The following is a 7,832-nucleotide window of genomic DNA, read 5'->3' on the forward strand; positions in this document are numbered from 1 at the left end:
TCCCCAGCTCACGGTCTCAGTCTGCTCTCTCGTGGGTGCTGGTCCATGAGTCCGCAGGGTTCCCCACGCAGGTGGCTATTGCTTCCCGGTGCCCGAATGTGGCGGCTCTCCCCCCCTTCCTTTTATCTTCTGATATCTGTGCGCAGTTTCACAGCTCCCCGTTTCATACCTCAATACTCAGCGCTGGAGATTTTCATTTGTAGAGATCCAGATGTATTTTCTATTTCAGAAGTTCTTACTCTGAGTTCATTTTTCTTTTTTACACGTTTACTTAGAAATGATCAGAAATGTTACCTATCTTATGGTATGGTTAATTTAAAAAAATCATACATTAAAAAAGAAACAATCACTGCAGTATCTAGGTAACATTCACCATGACATATAAGGCAGTTTTTATGTTATGAGAACTTTTAAGATTTACTATCTTAGCAACTTTCTAGTATATAGTAAAGTATTGCTAACTGTAATCACCATGCTGTATATTAGATCCACAGGGCTTACTGATTTTATCATTAGAAGTTTTTACCTTTTGACCACCTTCACCTATTTCATTCCCCACCCCAAATAGCACATTCAGCAACCACTGTTCTCTATGAGTTTGTGGGTTTTTTTTTTTTCTTTTTCCTTTTAGAGTTTAGGTACCATTTAGGTAACACAGCATTTGGTTTTCTCTGTTTCACTTAGCACAATATACTAATGATCCATTTTGTTGTCACAAAAGGCAGGTTTTCCTTCTTTTTTGTAACTGAGTAAAAAAAATGTTTTTAAATAAAAATATAAATATATATAATATACATTTATATGTGTATATATAATGTACATTTATTTTTAAACATATTTATACATATATTTTGCAAGTGGCTGTTCAGTTTTTCTAATACCATTATTGAAGAGATTATTTTGTCCCCAATGCATATTTTTGGCTTCTTTGTTGACCATACACATATATGTGGGTTTATTTGGGGGCTGTCTATAGTTTTATGGTCTATATGTGTTTTTACCTTAATATTATACTGATTTGATTACTCTATTTTTCATATTTTTTTTTATTTTTTAATTTTTTTAAAGATTTTATTTATTTATTTGACAGAGAGACAGGCAGCGAGAGAGGGAACACAAGCAGGGGGAGTGGGAGAGGAAGAAGCAGGCTCATAGTGGAGGAGCCTGACGTGGGGCTCGATCCTGTAACACCGGGATCATGCCCTGAGCCGAAGGTAGACGCTTAACCTCTGTGCCACCCAGGCGCCCCTAATTTTTTAATTTTTTTAAACTTTTTTTATTGGAAAAATTTTTTTAAATTTTTTATTATGTTCAGTTAGCCAACATGTACATCTTTTTAGTTTTTGATGTAGTGTTCAATGATTCATTAGTTGCATGTAACACCCAGTGCTCATCACAACACATCCCCTCCTTAATACTCATCTCCCAGGTCCCCATCCTCCCAATTCCCTCCCTTCTGTAACCCTCACTTTGTTTCCCGGAGTCAAGTGTCTCTCATGGTTTGTTTCCCTCTCTGATTTCTTCCCATTCAGTTGTCCCTCTCTTGCCCTATGGTCCTCCCTGCTATTGCTTTTGTTCACATATGAATGAAACCATATGATGATTGTCTTTCTCTGATTGACTTACTTCACTTAGCATGATCTGCTCTTCAGTTCCATCCATGTTGATGCAACTGGTGGGTATTCAGTCTTTCTGATGGCTGAGTAATATTCCATTGTATATATGGACCATGTCTTCTTTATCAAGTCATCTATTGAAGGGCAACATGGCTCCTTCCACAGTTTGGCTATTGGGGACAATGCTGCTATGAACATTGGGGTGCAGGTGCCCTTCTTTTCACTATATCTGTATCTTTGGGTATAGTGCAATTGCTGGGTTGTAGGGTAGCTCTATTTTTAATATCTTCAGGAACTTCCATACTGTTTTCCAGAGTGGCTGCACCAGCAAAAGGGATCCCCTTTCTCTACATCCTCTCCAACATTTATTGTTTCCTGTCTTGTTAATTTTGGCCATTCTGAGTGGTGTAACTTGGCATCTCATTTTGGTTTTGGTTGTATTATTTTCACTTTGTGATACAGTTTGAAATCAGAAAATGTGATGTCTCCGATTTTGTTCTTTCTCAATATTGCTTTGCCTATTCAGAGATTTTTGTTGTTTTATATAAAATTTTTAATGATTCTAGTACTGTGAAAAATGCCTTTAGTGTTTTAATAAGGATTGCACTGAATCTATAGATTGTTTTGGTGATATAAACCATTTAACAATATTAATTCTTCCCATCTATGAGATGGTATATTGTTCTATTTATAGTGTCTTCAGTTTTATTCATCAGTGTCTTATAGTTTTAAAAAAATGGGTCTTTCATGCAGTTATTTCAGATATTTTTTTAGATGCAATTGTAAATGGGACTGTTTTCTTAATTTCTCTTTTTGATAGTTCATTTTTACAGACTTCTGTATACTAATTTTGCAGTTTTATTTTGCAACTTTACTCAATTCATTTCTTAGTTCTGATAAGTTTTTGTTGTTGACTTTTTAAGGGTTTTCTACATATACTGTCATGTCATCTGCTGATGGTAATAGTTTACTCCTTTTCAATTTGGACATAGTTATTTCTTTCTCTTGTCTGATTGTTGAAGGTAGGGTTTCCAATATTATATTGAACAAAAATGGTGAAAGTGGGCATTTTTGTTGTGTTCCTGATTTTAAAGGAAATACTTTCAGTATTTCACCATTGAGTATGATTTTAGCTGTGGGTTATCATTATAGCCATTACTGTGTTCAGGTACTTTTCTCTATACCCAGTTTGTTGAGAGTGTTTATCATGAATCATCACTGAATTCTATTCAAATGCTTTTTCTGCAACTACACAAGGTCATATAATTTTTATACTTCATTTTGTTGTGTATCATGTTGTTTGATTTGCAGATGTTGAACAATTATTGCGTCCCTGGAATAAGTTCCACTTGATCATAAATTCCACTTAATCATCTTTTTCATTGTTGTTGAATTAGTTTTATTAATATTTTTGAGGATATTTTCATCTGTGTTCTTTAGGGATATGCTCCTTCAGTTTTCTTATCTTGTGTCAACCTTGTGTGGTTCTGGTTTTACGGTAATGCTGACTTTGTAAAATGGTTTAAAAGTATTGTCTCCTTTTTTCATTTTTTGGGAATGTTTGAGAAGCATTTGTGTTAATTCTTTCAGTTGTTGGTAGATTTCAACGGTGATGCTATCTGGTTCTGAACTTTTCTTTTTTGGGAGATTTTTATTATTCCCTAGTGTTTGTATATTGTTTTATCATGATTCTGTTATGTTATATAGTTTTAGGTATTTATCCTGTCTTTTTTTAAAACAGCAGCAAACATTTGTTATCAGTTTCTGCAAGTGAGGTATTTGATTGTGGTTTAGATGAGTGGTTAGGGCTTGGCGTATCTCATGAAGTGGCAGTCAAGATGTCAGCAGGAGCTGCAGTTACATGAAGGTTTGACTGGGGCTGGAGAATCCACTTCCACAATGACTCTTCACATACTGTCAAGTTGATACGCGTCTTGGCAGGAAGCCTCAGTTCCTCTCCACATGGGCCTCTCCAGAGAGCTGCTAAGGATTCTCATGACATTGCAGCACATGGTACCACATTCTTGGGAAATAACTGTCTTTTTTATTATAGCCACCCTAGTGGATATATCGTAACATCTCCTTGTAGTTTTAATTTGCATGCTCCTCATCACTAATGATGTTGAACATATTATATACTTATTTGCTCTGTAGATCTTTTTTGATTAAGTATCTAAATCTTCCACTTATAATTGGGTTATTTATTGATGTTGTAACCACAAACTCACTGCTAGATGAGTGGAATAGGTGGACTGTCCTCACTTGGAGCTCTCATCACATCTAAGGTCCATCCTCTTGTTACTCATGCCTAACTTCTTGCCTAACATTTCTATTGTATTTGGTATTGATAGCCTTAATTTCTACTCTGATTTTTCTTTCCTTCCATTGCTTGGACTTTTTTGTTCTTCTTTGCTTTGTTTTTCTATTTAAGGTTAGGTTGAGTTAGATTGTTTATTTGAGGGGAACCTGGGTGGCTCTGTTGGTGAAGCATCTGCCTTCAGCTGGGGTCATGATCGCAGGGTCATAGGATGGAGTCCCATATTGGGATCCTTGCTCAGTGGGGAGTCTGCTTCTCTTTCTCACTGCCTCCCACCCACCCACCCTCACCCCGCTCATGGCCCCTCTCTCTCGAATAAATAAAATCTTTTTAAAAAATACATTTATACATTGTTTATTAGAGATCTTTCTTCTGCCTTAATATTGGCATTTGTCACTTTCCTCTTAGAACTGCTATTGCTTCAGCCCATATTTTGTGGTATGTTATAGTTCCACTTTGATTTGTCTCAAGTTTTTTTTTTTCTTTCTTTGACTCACTAGATATTCAGTTGCATATTGTCCAATGATAACATTTCAAAATTTTCCAGTTTCCTTTTTGTAACCGATTTCTAATTTCAAACCATTATTATGAGGACATATGTTTGATATCATGTCAATATTATTAAATTTATAAGACTTATTTTGTGACTTACCACTTACTTATTACGGGGAATGATCTATTGGACTTGAGAAGAATAGGTATGCTGTTGCTTTTGGGTACACTGTTCTGTATATATCTGTTAAATCTATTTTTTCTAATGTTTGTTTATTTTTCTATTTTCTATTTTATTTATTATTGATTTTCTACATGGGTGGCTTATGTATTAATGAAAGTGGGGTATTAAAGTCCCCTACTATTAATGTTTTGCATCTGTTTCTTTGGTCTCTACATTTTGCTTTTTATTCAGGTGTTCATGGGCTTGATACATAAATCTATCTGTAGCATATTATGCCTTCCTTGCTTTCATATTGTATGTTTTTCCTTAAAGTCTACTTTATGATATAAATGTGGGTATTCCAGCTTTATTCTGGTTTTATGTTGCATGGAATATCTTGTTCATCACTTCATTCTCACTCAGGCGGGTCTCTTATAGGCATCAAATAGATGTGTCTTGTTTTCTTCCATTCAGCCACTCTATAGGACTTTAGATTGGAGAATTTAGTACACATATTTTGATTGCAATAACATGCTGTGTTGTAAATCTCTAGCAATACCTTTCTTCTCTTGCTGTCTTCCTTTATGATATGATGATTTTCTGTAGTGGCAGGTTTAGATTCCCTTTTATTTCAAGTTTTTTATTTAAATTCCAGTTAGTTGAGGGGAGCAAGATGGCTGTAGAGTAGAGAACCTCATTTCACCTGGTCCCTCACGTTTAGCTGGATATCTGTCAAACCATTCTGAACACATATGAATTCAGACTGAGATGTAAGATTTATCTGGATCTCTACAAGCAGAGAAATGACTACTTTTTGCAAGTAGGAGGTGCAGAATTTTGAATGTTGTGGGGAAATATCAGAAAATAAATGGGAAGGGGGGGCTTCTGTAATCCAGCCACTGGAAAGTGATATAACACCAGAGCACAAAATCGGGACCCTTAGATATCTGCTCCAGTGAGACACATCCCTTTCTGAAAAGGCTCAGGGAATGAATAGGGTAGATTTCTAGGTGGATCATTGTGGTCTCAGGATCACAGGAGAAGCAGAAAGAATGGGAGAGCCTGAACCATAAAACTGAACGAAGCAGTTAATATGATTATTATGGTCTGCAAGCCTAGAAGAGGCTCTCGTCACCATAAACTGCGAGCCAGGTATGTAGGGAAACTGCTCTCTGCCTGAGCACCCTGAAAAGGACTAGAAGGTGTAGGTTGTTTAACATCATAGAGGAGATACAAAACAATTTGTGCCCACAACAGGACAACAGCTCTCAGGGCGGTGTGACCCCTGAAAGGACACCAGGGAACAAAAGACAGAGAAAACCAGGATGCTTGCATGGCTCAGTCATTAAGCATCTGCCTTCAGCTCAGGGTGTGATCCCAGGGTCATGGGATTGCTCCTCATCGGGCTCCTTGCTCCACTGGGAGCCTGCTTCTTCCTTTCCCACTCCCCCACCTTGTGTTCCTTCTCTCACTGGCTGTCTCTCTCCCTGTCAAATAAATAAATAAAATCTTTAGGAAAAAAAAAAAAAGACTGAGAAAAGCAGCTCACATTAAGTCCATCCCCCTGACAAGAGATGGGACAACTCTACCCAAGCAAAGACACCTGAGAAGCAGCACAGTAGACCCCTCCCCCAAAAGACACTGTAAAAACAGGTGAATGACAAGCTTATGGATCCCAGGAGACTGTAAAACTCCAGCACCTGGGGAAAATAATACATGGAGCTCCAGGCGTTCCCTCACAACTCATTTACACTTCAATCTAAAATTTTACAGTTTATTTAAAAATTTTTTTTACCTTTATCCTGTTGCAATTAAATTTTTATTTCACCATTTAGTTTTTAAGTCTCTTTTTATCTTTCACATCTACATTTTTAAAAGATATTTGGTTAGGCACCATATAGTACATCATTAGTTTTTGAGGTAGTATTCAACAATTCATTTGCTGTGTATAACACTCAGTGCTCATCACAACACGTGCCCTCCTTAATATCCATCACCCAGCTGTGCTATCTCCCCATGACCCTCCCTTCTGAAACCTTCAATTTGTTTCACAGAATCCAGGGTCTTTCATGGTTTGTTCCCTCTCTGATTTCTTCCCATTCAGTTTCCACTCCCTTTCCCTATTGTCCTCTGCACTATTCCTTATGTTCCACATATGAGTAAAACCATATGATAATTGTCTTTCTCTGCTTGATTTATTTCACTTACCATATCCCCTCCAGTTCCATCCATGTCAATGTAAATGGTGGGTATTCATCCTTTGTGATGGCTGAGTAATATTCCATTATATATATGGACCACACTTTCTTTATCCAGTCATCTATTGAAGGGCATCTTGGCTCCTTCCACAGTTTGACTATTGTGGCCATTGTTTCTATGGACATTGAGGTGCATGTGTCCCTTCTTTTCACTACGTTTATATCTTTAGGGTAAATATCAATACTGCAGTTGCTGGGTCATAGAGTACCTTTATTTTTAATGTCTTGAGGAAACTCCATACTGTTTTTCAGAGTGGCTGTACCAGCTTGCATTGCCACCAACAGTATAAGACTGTTTCCAATTCTCCATATCCTTGCCAACACTTGTTTCCTGTCTTGTTAATTTTGGCCATTCTAATTGGTGTGTGGTTGTATCTCATTGTGGTTTCAAATTTATTTCCCTGATGGTTAGTGATATGGAGCATTTTTTTCAAGTGTCTATTAGCCATTTGTATGTATTCTTTGGAAAAGTGTTCACACTTACATTCTATAGATTTATGCTTCATTAATCCTAGTCCTATGTTCACTCTATTGAATTTAATTTTATATTTATATATAAATTATGTTACATATCATGTACATATGTGTATATGATATAAATATTATTTTCCTTGCATTTTGGTATTTAATTTCTTCTTTTTTTAAATTTTTTTTTAATATATTATGTTAGTCACCATACAGAACATCCCTGGCTTCTGATGTAAAGTTCGATGACTCATTAGTTACATATAAAACCCAGTGCACCATGCAATACGGACCCTCCTTACTACCCATCACCAGTCTATCCCATTACCCCACCCCCCTCCCCTCTGAAGCCCTCAGTTTGTTTCTCATTGTCCATAGTCTCTCATGCTTCATCCCCCCTTGTGATTACCCCCCTTCTTTATTTCTTCCCCTACCAATCTTCCTAGTTCTTATGTTCCATAGATGAGAGAAATCATATAATTGTCTTTCTCTGCTTGACTTATTTCACTAAGCATTATCTC

Source organism: Ursus arctos, chromosome Y, assembly GCF_023065955.2.
Source record: "Ursus arctos isolate Adak ecotype North America chromosome Y, UrsArc2.0, whole genome shotgun sequence".
Lineage (NCBI taxonomy): Eukaryota > Metazoa > Chordata > Mammalia > Carnivora > Ursidae > Ursus > Ursus arctos.